At 40.9% G+C, this 15,449-nt stretch overlaps 1 long non-coding RNA gene across 1 annotated transcript in view; it reads right to left on the reverse strand.

The window, feature by feature from the left end:
- Positions 1-15,449, reverse strand: part of LOC116698948 (uncharacterized) — an 18,417-nt gene extending 2,968 nt beyond the window's left edge. The window contains exons 1-2 of the long non-coding RNA XR_004334328.1: positions 15,346-15,449; positions 2,757-2,761 (exon numbers count right to left, since the gene is read on the reverse strand). This is a non-coding gene — a long non-coding RNA (uncharacterized LOC116698948). The remainder of the gene's footprint in view (positions 1-2,756; positions 2,762-15,345) is intronic.

Here is a 15,449-nt window from a genome sequence, read left to right on the forward strand (position 1 = left end):
ATAGAGTACTAAATTGTGCAAAGTCCTTTGCCATTGTAAAAGAGAAATGACTGCAGATAAAAGTACAGTTTCATAATGCATCCGAAGCAGATTATTTTTATCAGTTGGCCTCAACACAGCACTTAAACAATTCCTCCTAGTGTTGTAAAACAGTTCCACAGTTTACACAGCATGTGATAAAAGTGTGTATTAGCCACAGTACTGAGTCAGAGAGCTTATAACAAGTTTACACACCTCTCATAGGGATCTTGGTGCATTTGCTTATCTAAATAAGGATCTAAGGATTTGTAGACCTTACAGAATTGGCTATGTCTTTCAATCTTTCAGTGACTTCTTAACAGGGACAGCAGAGTGCATTGCATTCATTTTACCTACATAATGGATCAGAGTTGTACTGTAAGTTTTTCTATCTGTCTTAATCAATCACTCTCACTTCTATTCTATCATATTTAAGGCTACACAAACACAAAATATCTGTCTGTTAGTACATAGAATTACAATTTCTCACAATCGTTTGAGGTATATGGTTGGTGGTCTCAGATGGATCATGTATTGGGCCAGTCCCTATCTGGACTTTGTGGGGTGTCTCTTACAGGAAAGTTGTGCATGTGAGCCTCGGGCGGAGCCAGATGCAGGTTTGTTTATGTCCTTAAGCCCACATCGCGTGCCAGACAGGAGTCACCCATGTCAACACCAATCCAAAAGCATAGAATTCCCTTCATAGAGACATGAGTCATTACTGTTTACTCTACTTTATGTCTTACTCATCAGTTAGCTTATTAAAGTGAGCGTTAAAATCCCCAGAAGAATAACACTGAGGAATTTCAGGGCTGTTTGTAAATGTGCGCCTCGCTGCTTCTCTTCAGATTGTTTAGATATGGGCCTCACCCTAACTGAGAGTAATGCTTCTTGTATTGTGGAATTATTCCACTGTCACTACTGAATACATGTCTGTGCTCAGGTGCTTGGCAGGTTCTATTTTTTTATCTGACACACAAACAAATATATGTCAATTCCTCCAGCACACTTTTTGATTATTAGACATTTATTTCACTTTTTCTTAGGTGTATAAGGACTAAAATCTAACTGAGACACACTAAGAACATAGTTTTGCATGCTACACAGTTGTTAACCTTTGCCAAAATCATAATGAGAAGGTGTTTCAGTTGAGAGCGGTTGTTTAGAAGCATTTGTTTAACTGTGTATGTTTTCAATGCACAGCAGTGATTAAAGTTTCCAGAGAATGATTATTACATAGAAAGTGATGCCGTACAAGCATTTTTTGAAGGGAAATGTTTTCTTTGTGGGAATGAAAAAAACTGCTTTATACTGCACATGTTTAGCCTACTTTTCAAAGTCTAAGCATCACCTTGTACAATCTTCAATCTGTAAAACATCAGTTATTGAATAACTGTTTTACTGTAGAACTGAGCTTCGTGTTGCCTGTTTGCATGGCTGGATGGACTGAATGGTAAATGAACTGAGTGAATGTATGTATAAGCTTTTCTAGTGCATGTGCACAGTCACACACAGATGGGAGCAGTATGGAGTTCAGCATCTTGCCGAAAGACAACACAAAGACTGCAGGGGCCAGGGTACGAAGCCCTGGCCTTCCGATTGGGAGACGGCCGCTTTACCTCTGCCGATAAAATATGTGGATATTTGCTGTTGTTCTGGTCTTAAAACACATCGCAAAAAGGACTACAGTTGAAAATAAATCAGCTGGCTATAGTAATACTAATGTGCATTGTCTTTGAATAAATGAAACAAACCACAATGTGTCTATGCTATTTAAAGGATTATTCCACTTTATTACAACTTGTGTCTCACAGTTTCTGCAATTATTTCAGTTATGGTAACACAGTATTTGCTGAGATTAGTGAACATGACACCATTACCCAAATGAAATACAAATGAGAAATAAAAACAATCAGTCTGACTAAATCACTATGGAAGTAAAACTAAGTGAGTCCATCCAAAATTTTGGAAAAATTCCTCATTGCACACAAGAAACCTGTGTGCACACACAACTACCATAATCCAGTCGGTCAAGGTTGAACTAGAAAATTGATCTCTAAACTGTGATAGACAGATACTTTTGGTAATTATTTTGTTGTTGTTTCATTGAACTGGGCTATCTGAAGGCAAGGTAAAGCTGTGAAAATATCCTTAATACAGTGTACACATTTAGTTTTTTTAAGTTGCCTAGCATAATGGTTTTTTTGCTACTTCATTCACAGCAGTACATTGCTTAGCTTGCATGTTGGTACTCCGGTCTGTTTCTCCAAACGTAACATGCCGACCGCAATACTAGGTAATGTGTAGGTAATACACTGAATATGGATAAGTTCCTCATACAACCCCACTCCAAAATATCCAAATTATCCCTTACGCCATTGTGAGGAAGATGGGACCACCCTATTTTATTTGTTGTTGTGGACAAGAAGATATATGAAATGCTTATTTTTCTGGTGGTACTGGCTCTGCGTTAATGGTAAAGGCGCTACAAAAGAAGTAACATCTAGGATGGAGTAAAAAATCCTGCGTAGTATCGAGATATTTTCAGTGGCAAAACTGTATTGATACACAGGCGCCAAGTATCATCTTTTATTATATACGTGTTGGTCAGTTCCCCTCGAGGGGAACTCGAACTGCGTCGGTTACGACACTATGGAACGCCTTTAGCATAGTGTCGTAACCGAGCTAGTGTCTCGTTCCCCTATCTCGGGAACAAGGGTTACATACGTAACCGAGACTTCCCCTTCGAGGGGAACTCGAACTGCGTCAGTTACGACACTATGCCTAAAGGCGTTCCCATAGTGTCGTAACCGACGCAGTGTCTCGTTCCCCTATCTCGGGAACAAGGGTTACATACGTAACCGAGACGTTTGTCTGCTTGACAGTCCCATTTTGCTGCGATAAAATATAAGTGATACGAACAAACAGAGAAATGTATCTTTTTAGATAAAACAGATGTTGACAAAGTTTCCTTTAAAATTGCAATATATCACAGAATATTGCAATATGTTTAAAATGGTAATAATATTGTATCGTGGCATAAGTATCGTGATGGTATCGTATCAGGATCGTATCTCTTTATTCCCACCCCTGCTGGCAGACAATACCATTTGTTAAGTGATTCCAGCTAAAAACAACTTCTATTCAACACCATTCATTTTCAGTGCTCTTCTTATTCCACTCTCTTTGTTCTTATCTTCTATTATGTTGCTTAACAAAACCTTTCCCCTCCATATCTGAATGGCTTGCTTACTAAGGGAAGACAGAGGATTTACAAAATGTTTCTAAAGTCGACCTTATGCATCATGATGAGTCATACTGTGTTTACGGCTTTCTGAATAGACATCACAACCTCCTACACTCAGGGAGTGCTTGTTGGTTTTTTCCACTGTAATCATTCAGCAGGAGAAAATCTCATCTCCCTTATTTGGTGCACTGAATTCAGCGTTGTGTCAACGTGTAGTTGTTGCATGAAAAAGGCGATAAATCAACAAACATCTAAATACTTATAATACTACTTGGATTAAGTTTTTAGGAGTTAAGAAATAATTCCTTGTATTAGGCTACAAGGTTTGCACCTGTGCTGTGAAAAATTTCAGGAATTCCAAAAGTCTTAGCTGCTAGTTCTCTTGAAACTTGATAGACTGTGTTAATTGTTGAGCTCTCTGAAGTGCTTGAGAGATCAACATTTTTGTCATTTCTTTTCTAGATGTTTGACAGACGTTTTCCCTTTAAGTTTAAAATCTAATGTCAAACTGATCAAACCTGTGTGGAGAGAGATTAAGGAGTTCATAATTTAAAAAAAAGTTAGAAAGGTGTGTCCAGAAAGCAGAAAAAATGCCAATCTCCCGTGTCTGTTTTTGCAGTTACACAGGCATTGTGTTATTACCCTCTCCCTGACTATTTTTGTGCCCTTTTACCTCATCGTTTGTTGTTTTGTTGGTTGTGGTTGTTTGATGCTGAACGTGGGTCCGATTACAAAGGCTTTGTTTTGATCTCGCTCCATAGCACGGTGGGCTTGGAGTGACAAGAGGTCAATGGACGGGAAATGCTTTCATCGTGTCTGACTCTTTGACTCCAGCCCTCCATTGTGTTTATGGGCCAAGTTCACGCTTCTTGATGGGGTTCCCAGATCATTATTTGGTACACATCATTTTGAGACACTTCTTTACTTAAGAAAAGATTTAAAGATGTCAGCAACATTTGTTGCTGTTCATTGAAGTAGCAGTTACAGGTTTACTGACAAAACATACAGAACTTTAATGGTGAGGACAGGTAAAATCAGATGATAAAACATTTAAACATGTACTTAAGTATTTATATAAATAGTTGCATGATACAAAGACATTGCAATATAATCATGCATCACAAAAGTGGGATTTCCTTTTCTTCCCCCTCTGGCTTGTTTACTCTTTCTCTCTCATGTCACGGTCTGGGTAAAAGGTAAGAGACAGAACACAGACCCCCAAAGGATGGATGTCTCTGTCTTTCAAAGAGACTGAAATAGAAATTACAATTCACCTCCTCTGACCTTATCATAACCCATCTTCCCTCCTCAGACCTGACAAACACTGGGTGTAGTTAAGAAAACATCCTTTAACCAAGTTGTCCCACTGCCAGTTTCCTAAGAAAGGTGTACCCAGTCTCTTCCAGAGTGTCTCAAAAATTTGAACTTCCCTGTTCAGCAACAACAGCTGGTGAGTCATCGCAGTGGGCTGTGAGATTGAACAATCAACAATCAATAGTGTTTTCAGCTTTTTATAGCACACTGTCTGTAAAACAGATGTGCTTTCCCCAGACTATATATGTAGAAGAAGAGTTTAGTTTTTCATGAAGTCACTGTGTATGTTTGACAATGTTTTCGGTCATCACATGTTCTGCAATTTTAAGACAATCCACGCAACTCCTGCCCTCGTGACTGTCTGGAAAACATTCCTCTTTTGTTGAGCAGTCTGTTTTTTGTTGAAGAGAAGTTTTTAATAAAAATAGATGGTGCATTACTAATAAGAAACGGTAGCTTTCTCTGTTTTGGACTTCTCTCTCTCCAATCCCGCAAAGCTCAGTACAATCAAAACAGTTTGCTATTAGCAAATATGGCTGTAAAAGTGCATATTAAAGTTTACGGAAGTTGAACTTTTGGGGGAAAGATTTGTAGAGATTGCCTTTGACGTGCAAGTGAATCCCCTGACTGTGTTGATTCCATTGAAATAAGCTGATATGCTGCAAAATGTCACCATCTAAATAAGTGCTGTGTTACATAGCTAGGCATTTAAAGGGCTGGATTTGACAGGTGTTTCTTGGCAATGAACAATGAACCCTCTCTAAGGTGTGAATGAAGTTCTTAAGAATATTACGTAAAGGAAACACTGTTAAAATGGGGCGCTTGTTGAGAAACATTTATACACAGAGGAGATCTGACCAGGTCAGAAGAGACATGACATTGTCATGACATTTACAATGGTACAATTCCAGCTCATGGGTGTATTTCAAATCCCTCTCCCATGTGGTTTGAGCCTTAACTACGTGTTTCATGCATGGACTTGGCTCATTTTTAATCATGGATGTTCAATAGTCATAATCAGGAATGTTTATATAGACATGTTGATTCAGGCTTCTCTATCTTATATTAATTGTAGAGATGCAAAAATGATTCATTAAATGGGGTAGAGCAGTCTTCCACGCACCTTTAGTGGCATGGACTGATTGTCCCTGCAACATTTTTCAACGTCATACCCCAATTCTTTAAAAGTCGTAATTTCAGCCTTTGGATGCATACATTTTAGGTAATTATTATTTAGCAGTTATAACGATACGGTAAAACCAGCTTTAAAAAGACAGCAATCACTGCTGATGACTTCAAACACTGTGTGCATGCAGGTCTAATCGAACCCGGAAGATTACAATAGAAGAGATCATATTTCAAGCACTGTTTACATTTTCCTCATTGTAGACATACCACACACCAAGACACATACTTGCTTTGCTGGAGAGTGAAAGAAGCAAACAGTCAATTCTTGGTAAGCAGAGGCATGTGTTTCTTGTAGATGAATCATAGAAAAATCATTAGTTTTTTTCCACAGTTGTTAAGAATTGTTGTTGTAATGAATGTTTATGCTAAATTTTTTTAAATTTGCTTGATATGAGTTACATGACTGACACAAATCTGTGCTAAAAATGGGTGGGACAGCTGAACTAGTGACATTCTTTTAAATTATCTACAGTACGTTAACATCTGCCCTCTGACAGCCAAACGTGAATTTCAAAAGATTATGAGGAAGATAAATACGTGTGGGGCGGTTCTTTCACTGAACAACAAATTACTTGTTTTCAAAAGCCGCTGTATTAGATCCTCAATTCTAAATATTGCTTAAAAGTCTGCTCCTTTGGCACATTAGGGACACTCTAACGAAGTTAAACATGATGATTTGTCTCTTTCTCTCTCCTTTTCTCTTTGTACTTATCTGTCCCACGAATATAAGAAGGATAACTCTCCTGCAACTATTTGCTGTGTGAATTTCAGCGTATTCTTTTTTTTTTTTTTAAAGGTATTTGGGGGGTTTGTCCCTTTATTTAGACAGGAAGAGTAAGATGTGGAAGGGGGAAGAGAGGAGAGGGGAACGACATGCGGCAAAGGGGCCACAGGCCGGACTCGAACCCAGGCCCGCCGCGTCGAGGAACAAGCCTCTGTATATGGCATCCGCCAGACCACTGCGCTATCTGGATGCCCGAATTTCAGCGTATTCTAACAACTCAGGGCTGCTGTTACTGCACAGAAGCACAGAAGGGAGGGGACGGGATGAGGAGGAGGGAGGGTCAAGCTAGTCTCGTTTTGTTGGAAAGTACTTTGAACGTCAACAAGAAGTAACGTCACCCAGCATTGCTCAGAGCACCTTTAACTCAGTGTGCATTTAAACTTGTGCTTACAAGATCAAGATCATAAAATGTTGTAAGACCATGAGGTAATGGTGCTATTGCACATTATCTGTCAGTCTGTGACTGATGTAAGTCATCTTTGGAAAGTCCATCAATGATTCTTGGTACACAGCTGAAATGTCAATGGAATTGCCAGGTTGAGCACAGTTGGCAAATTGACACAGTTATTTTTCCAATAAAAAAAAATAACCCTCAGCATAATTAACATAATTACGTTAGTAATGAAAGAAGGAATTGTTTGAATGATCACATTATGGTTAATATCCCTGAGGTTATGACTGAACAAGGTTTAGACTTAAAACATTGTTTTATTTCAAATTGGCTTAGTAGAATCGAAACAAAGTTGTCCATCCATCCATCCATCTTCATCCGCTTATCCGGTATCGGGTTGCGGGGGCAGCAGCTCCAGTAGGGGACCCCAAACTTCCCTTTCCCGAGCCACATCAACCAGCTCCGACTGGGGGATCCCGAGGCGTTCCCAGGCCAGGTTGGAGATATAATCTCTCCACCTAGTCCTGGGTCTTCCCCGAGGCCTCCTCCCAGCTGGACGTGCCTGGAACACCTCCCTAGGGAGGCGCCCTGGAGGCATCCTTACCAGATGCCCGAACCACCTCAACTGGCTCCTTTCGACGCGAAGGAGCAGCGGCTCTACTCCGAGCTCCTTTCGGATGACTGAGCTTCTCACCCTATCTCTAAGGGAGACGCCAGCCACCCTCCTGAGGAAACCCATTTCGGCCGCTTGTACCCTGGATCTCGTTCTTTCGGTCATGACCCAGCCTTCATGACCATAGGTGAGGGTAGGAACGAAAATTGCCCGGTAGATCGAGAGCTTTGCCTTCTGGCTCAGCTCTCTTTCGTCACAACGGTGCGATAAACAGAATGTAATACCGCACCCGCTGCTCCGATTCTCTGACCAATCTCACGCTCCATAGTCCCCTCATACGCGAACAAAACCCCAAGGTACTTAAACTCCTTCACTTGGGGTAAGGACTCACTCCCTACCTGAAGAAAGCACTCCATCGGTTTCCTGCTGAGAACCATGGCCTCAGATTTAGAGGTGCTGATCCTCATCCCAGCCGCTTCGCACTCGGCTGCGAACCGATCCAGTGAGTGCTGAAGGTCACAGACCGATGACGCCATCAGGACCACATCATTTGCAAAAAGCAGCGATGAGATCCTGAGCCCACCGAACTGCAACCCTCCCCGCCCCGCTACGCCTCGATATCCTGTCCATAAAATTATAAACAGATTGGTGACAAAGCGCAGCCCTGGCGGAGGCCAACCCTCACCTGGAACGGGGTCGACTTAACTGCCAGAACCCGGACACAGCTCTCGCTTTGGTATACGAGATTGGATGGCCCTGAGAAGGGAAAACCCCCACCCATACTCCCGCAGCACCTCCCACAATTTCTCCCGGGGGCCCCCGGTCATCGCCTTCACCAGATCCACAAAACACATGTAGACTGGTTGGGCATACTCCCAGCCCTCCAAGATCCTTGCGAGAGTGAAGATCTGGTCCGTTGTTCCCCCCGGCCAGGACGGAATCCGCTTTTGTTCCTCTTCAATCCGAGGTTCGACTATGGGCCCGAACCCTCCTTTCCGCACCTTGGAGTAGACTTTACCAGGGAGGTGAGAAGTGTGATACCCCTGTAATTGGCACACACCCTCTGGTCCCCTTTTTGAAGAGGGGAAACCCACCACCCCGGTCTGCCACTCCTTAGGCCCCGTCCCAGATTTCCACGCAATGTTGAAGCGGGTTCAACCAAGACGCCCCTCCACACCCCAGAGCTTTCAGCATTTTTTGGGCGGTCTCATAAATCCCTGGGGCTTTGCCGCTGTGGAGTTGTTTGACTACCTCAGCGATTTCCCCAGGGAAATTGACGACAATCCCCCATCATCCTGTGGATGCTCTGCCTCTACCACAGAGGGTGTGTCAGCTGGATTAGGAGTTCCTCAAAGTGCTCCTTCCACCGTTCTATTACCTCCCATTTGAGGTCAACAAAGTCCCACCCTTACTGTAAACAGCTTGGATGATTCCTCCTTCCCCCTCCTGAGGTGGGAAGGGTTTTCCAAAAGCACCTTGGTGCCGACCGAAAGTCCTTCTCCAGTCTTTCTCCGAACTTCCCCAACCCGCTGCTTTGCCTCTGTCACGGCAGAGGCTGCCGCCCTTCGGGCCCGTCGGTACCTTGCAACTGCCTCCGGAGTCCTCCGAGATAACATATCCGGAAACAAAGTTGTTAATTTTTTTATTCAACAGGAAGAGTCTGCTGTACTCAACAACCATGCAAACAGCTGTACAAGGCTGTCCACAAGCACATGTAGCGTACTTTAAGCTAATTCTAACAATCGGATGCTAACACAATCACAATGTCAATGGCAGGTATTATGTTTACTATGTTCACCGTGTTTGTTTAGCGCATTATCATGCTAACATTTGTACAAGTAGTTTCAGGTTAGTTTAGTCGTTAGTTTGCAGGTAGTTGCTCATTTTTGCCCTTATATAAAAAGTTAGGGGATTGACAAAGTCATTGCAATGTCTTCAAATTATTGCTCACAAACACAAATGACAACCTTATGATGGTGCAGGAGAAAAAGTCAGAAAATCATCAAATTAGGATTCATTGTCAAGGAACCATGAAGGTCTGCACCAAATATTGGGCCAATCAATTTGAGCCTACATGTTGAGGTATTTCACGAAATAATGACCTGCTGGTGGTCATTGAGACTCATCCTTCGGGGACCATGAATAAAATATTCATAGCAACCCATTCAACAGATATTTCAATCAGGACCACAGTGGTGGACTGACTGAGTGCCATTGCCATCCCTAGAGTCACACCACAAGCAAGAAAACAATGGCTGGTGTTGCAGTTTGAGTCTGTAAGACTTGGCCTGGTCTCAAGCTAACGCTGAACGGAGCATTGACCTGATCAGCCTGCTTGTGAACCATACGTTTGAAAAGTTAAGCACAGTAATTTATATGATTTTTGTATGATTTTGCTGCGTTCTCCACATTGATGGCTGCTGTATAAGAATTTCAATATCAACTGGCGCAATATACACATCGCAAAAGGCTGCGGCATATCGCAATATACACAATTGTGTTAGTTAAAAGTAAATAATCAGTAGGAAACCGCACATTAATATGCAATGTGATTCTTTTTTTAGTGCTGCCCTTTAAATTTAATTCAACGCTCAATTTTTTAAATAAAAGAATGCTGGAAATTGTTATTTTTTAATTCAACAAGCAATGTGACGTGTTTAAGAAGAATACTGAAAGCAACAGAACTGCAAAACTGAGTACACTTTAACATCTGTTTACTTACCTCAAGTAATTTTGTTGTCGCGACACTCAACACGATGCCACATAATGCACATTTTCCTCATTTCGTGCAGCCATAGCACCCACACACCACTTCGTACACACGCTCATCAAATGTGCTGAAAACACTTCTCATTTACGAGTAAATGCACCAGGCTTGAGGCTTTGAGCTGAGCTGAGGTGCTGCTAAGAGAACAGATCCTGAACAGTTCTGGAAGCGTGATGCTTGGATATAAATATCATTAAACTCAGCTGTCAGATTGCATTTGGCTCTGCTGAGTACATCGACATCCATAAGAGGTTGGCTTTCCTCCATGCGAGCACTGTTTTTTCTCTCTCTTTCTTCCTGAAGACACACACACACACACACACACACATTCAGACCACCTGGGAGATGTGTTTATGGAATCCGGAAGAGACCGCACGAGAAACAGACGGGACTTTTATTTCGCTTTAAGCACAAAAGATCTAAAAAGCCTTATTCATTTACATCAAAAATGAAGTTTTGTCATCGTCAAACATGGATTACAAAATTATGCTGTGATCACAGACAAAGACCTTGTTGTAAACAAGCACAAACAGTGAAGTTACTGTTCTGTAGCTTAATGCATGATAATAAATGTGTTTTAATGTCTACCTTGCCTTGGGGTGTTTTATAGAGACGAGCCAATCCAATAAAGAAAGACAACCCTGGTAACAAAAGCAACAAATAAATAATGTGGCAACCATGAACCTTAAAAAATAAAAGAGAATATGAAGATTGTTACAACCCTGGATCCACACTACATTCAATATTCTTGACAAGGTGGCATTTGCCCTCTGATTGACTCCAAACTGCGTAGGTGTAAATAAGGTGTGTGCTGGTATATTGTGTTAGTTTCGTGCAAAGCCAACATTTTACAGGCACTCACCTAAAAGGAGTTCCTCCCTGCATTTGCACGCAGGGCTCTTTGTTTTCTACACTGTGTGAGCATTTTTTTCCCCTGTCTTTTCTCTCATTTGAAAGTAACCCAAACGGGTCCTGTAGACGTAGTAACAGTGATATAATCTAAGCATGCTTCACCTGAAGGGGATCCCATCAAACTTTTTTTCTTCTTTTGCACGAATGAGGTCTGGAGGCCTAAAAGCTGGCAAAACAAGTTGAGCGTTGTTGGGGCAGGCTAAGCCCTGCTAAAGCTTTTAGATTACTAAAAGGTTGCTGTAACAGACTTGTTGTCCTGCTAATACACACAAATTGTCAGAACCTTTGGGTTTGTCACCGTCACTAAACAGCAGCAATATAATGTTGCAGGGTATTTAACAATTCTGACTGTTCTGTTCTGTTACAGGATTTTAAAATGTCAAAAGCCAAGTCCTGTGTCATTTCAAGCTTAAGATGATGTTGCACTGAGACTGCTAGAGTAGTCTGTGTATAAAACTTAAAAGACCTCAAATACAGTATGTTTAGAATGTTAATGGTATCCAAACTACAGTCGAGATCCTACATGTTTAATTATAAAGCAACCTTAAATGTTTAGGCACAGGGCAGCAGAGCATGGCTTCACGCAACTGTTGTCCTTGCAGATTCAGGGCGTTTGGTGTTTTTTGCCCACAACCCCTCCTTCCAGGCAACGCGGCAATGGTTATGTTTAGGGCTGTCAATCCCCCGATGTAAGATTTAAACGGTTTAAGGAATAACGTGTCATAACCGATGAGAGTCAAGTCAGACCGGCTCTGGTCAAGTGCAGATGTCAGTTGCACATGCTCAGATTGAAACGGTTTACGGCATAACGTGTCATACTGAAATTTGTGAAATCCATGATATGATGTTTCTGTTTTGAGTATGAATATATTGTGTTTATATTAGTGTGTATATTTTTGTTTTGGTTGTTTTGTATATGTAAGCACAGTGTAAGTAACGATGCCCCAAAGAAAAATTCCTCGTATGTGTCCTCATACCTGACAAATAAAGCTGATTCTGATTCTGATTCTGATACAATAAACGTTTCTCATTAGAAACAAAAACAGTAGATGGGAATCATTTCAAGAACGTTTTAGCTATATATGATGATTGTTTGATTTCTAACATTAGCTCAAAACACCAATTTTGTAGCTAAGCTAGCAGTCATTTCATTTGTTGTATTTGATTGCTAACTTGTAGTCAGCAGGGAACGAACTTGGTTAAGAAGGCCCATTTTCACTGTATTGATATTACAGGAGTCTCTAGTTAGCATCTTGTATGCTACTTGTTGCAAAATGACGCATGCGCAGCTCAAATCTGCACTCGACTTACATCAGGGAGTGGCAAGGGTAAAGGTCAGGGCTTGCTGCCTGGAAGGCGACGTTGGAGGCAAAAAACACCATAGAGCCAGTTAAAGGCTGTAGGTTTCTGGTCAGTAGTCATGCTAGCATGCAGACTTTGTAACAAGGGAAAATAATCACACATACAAGCAGCATGAGGTTCCCATTTAAAACATTCTTTTGCAGAGATAATTTATTTTAAATATATTATTACATCATGGGGTATTCTCTTCATTGTAGTTTACCACAGAATCATGTGGCACTCTTTTTTTGAAAATCCCAAAAAACTAAATAAGTGTGACATGCAAGAAATCCTAACATTTGTGATCCTAGTGTGGCCTCACATTGTAAAATTATCTAAACTAATTAAGGACAAATTTACATGATTAAATAAAACGTTTCCAATCATTATGCTTTAGCCTACATGTGTTCCTTTAGCTAGCCGTGGTGTCAGTTTACATTACCAGTTTTCTGCAAGTCGCCCTGATCAAAAAGGGAAATAACATCCTGTTTCCCAGGAACAGCTGACATGGCAGAATCAGCAAGCAAACAAGGGAGAACAAACAAATGAGTAAGGAAAATCCATTGATATCTTTGAAGGCGGCTGTGGCTCAGTGGTATAGCGGTTGCCTGCCAATCGGAAGGTTGGTGGTTCGATCCCCGCCCCTGCAGTCATTGTCGAAGTGTCCTTGGGCAAGACATTGAACCCCGAGTTGCCCCCGGTGCTGCGCATCGGAGTGTGAGTGTGTATGAATGTATATCTGATGAGCAGGTGGCACCTTGTACGGCAGCCCCGGCCACAGTGTATGAATGTGTGTGAATGGTGAATGTCTCCTGTAGATGTAAAAGCGCTTTGAGCAGTTGTTAAGACTGGAAAGCGCTATATAAATACAGCACATTTACATTTAAAGGTCCCATGGCATGAAAATTTCACTTTATGAGGTTGTTTAACATCAATATGAATTCCCCCAGCCTGCCTTTGGTCCCTCAGAGGCTAGAACTGGTGATAGGTGTAAACCGAGGCCTGGGTATCCTGCTTTGCCTTTGAGAAAATGAAAGCTCAGATGGGCCGATCTGGAATCTTGCCCCTATGAGGCCATTACCTTGATCATTTAATTCCAAACTAAAGCTTGTCTTTCCGTTGTGCTTTGATCGCTGCGGTCGCATATGGCTTCAGCTTCTTTTTTGAACCTCTTCATTTCATGTAATGGAACTTGATGGAATTTAACCATTGCCATGGCAACACAAGAAGAAAAGGGAGAACTCTGGCTTGTTTACAGCTTCCTATTTTAGATATGGGGTGTCATGAGGTTACTGCAGGTGATGATGCAGGTGATAATGGACTTGGTGTCCCTTCTACAGAAGTACAAAAAATTATATTTGACAAAAAAATGAAAACATAATGGCTAACCGTTGACTATTTATCGGTTTACTCATTTTTGCACAGTAGTTGATGTTGGTGTGATACAGTGAATAATACAGTAAAAATCATTTAGCAAACGTTTGATGTGAGGACATTAAAGAATCTTGCAGTTGATTAAAGGGGTGTTAATATGTATAGGCTACATACTTCTCTAATGTTGGATTAACAGTAATGTAATTCAATTTCAATTTGCATTCATATGTCATGCAGTATTGTTAATTTGTCTAATATAAAGTTACCCTTCAGTTTATCCTCCTGTTGATTTACAGAAATAAAAGAAGCCCAGTTGCCTGGTACTTTAGGTAAATTAAGTGATTATTAAGAAAAAAGAAAATCATTGGATTCCATGACTAAAAACTGTATCTCAGAGTCTTGAATAGATATGTTCACGGAAAACCTTGTACGAAAAACAGCATATCCTCACTCTAAATACAGCAACTGGATTTGAAATGATTTAACCCACACTGTAATCAAAACATCACACAGATTTAATTTTGTGTTTCTTTCTATCTGTGACATCAGCTGTTGAATTAAGCTGAATAACATTTACACAGCATTTTGTTTTTATTTCACAAGATTACAACTGCAAAATGTAGCACTGGAACTGCAAAATGGTTTGTTTAAAAATAGAAGTTTGGAGTTTGGTGCATAGGATCAGGGTGTATATTTTTCAAAACAAAATGAATGCATTCAAGTAAGAACTACACTGTTATTCCGAATTGGTTGACTTTAGCAGACATTTGGGTGGAAACCTGTTGCCTTGAACCATTTAAGTTTTTATACAAGGTGAAACCTAACAGGTCAAGTTGTATTAAATATACTGTAGTATAGTATATAGAATAGTACGTAAACAGAGCGGCAAGACGGTAGACAAATCAATGGTACATTAGTAGTCATTACTAAAAATCATTAGTAAACACAAATCATATTTTTTTAGAGTCATGTTGTCTAAAATAAGCATGTTAAGTTAAAGCTTTAGTGTGTAACTTTTTGAAATTTAACGAATGTCCGTTACATTCAAGCCATTGCCAAAGAAGTTAATACAAAGCTAATTAAGACTATTAGCTTCACACAACTCTCTCTGTATCTCTCAGTATGTTCAGAAACTGTTCCACGTGCAGAAAAATCAAGTTGAGATAATTACCCCTTCTGAAGAGTCCATCATGTTTTATCAACCTTCCGTGTCCTCATTGGCTACTATCAGCTGTGTGGAGGAGGGGTGGGGGTGGAGGACGATCACGGAAGGCTTGTATCGTGTGGATACGCCAACAGTTTTGTTGTCATTACATAGAAATCCTCATGGGGGAGACATGGGGGAAACCACGCACTATAGCTTTCAACATGCAAAGAAACAAAACAAGTATAAAACGTGAGCCTTCGCACCGCTTCAACACAGAACAGTTCAAATGACCCCGCCCCTCCCATACAGAAACTTAACATCCTTAGTTATCTCTGCTTAATATGATCTGTGAA

The sequence above is a fragment of the Etheostoma spectabile genome, chromosome 12 (assembly GCF_008692095.1).
Source record: "Etheostoma spectabile isolate EspeVRDwgs_2016 chromosome 12, UIUC_Espe_1.0, whole genome shotgun sequence".
NCBI lineage: Eukaryota > Metazoa > Chordata > Actinopteri > Perciformes > Percidae > Etheostoma > Etheostoma spectabile.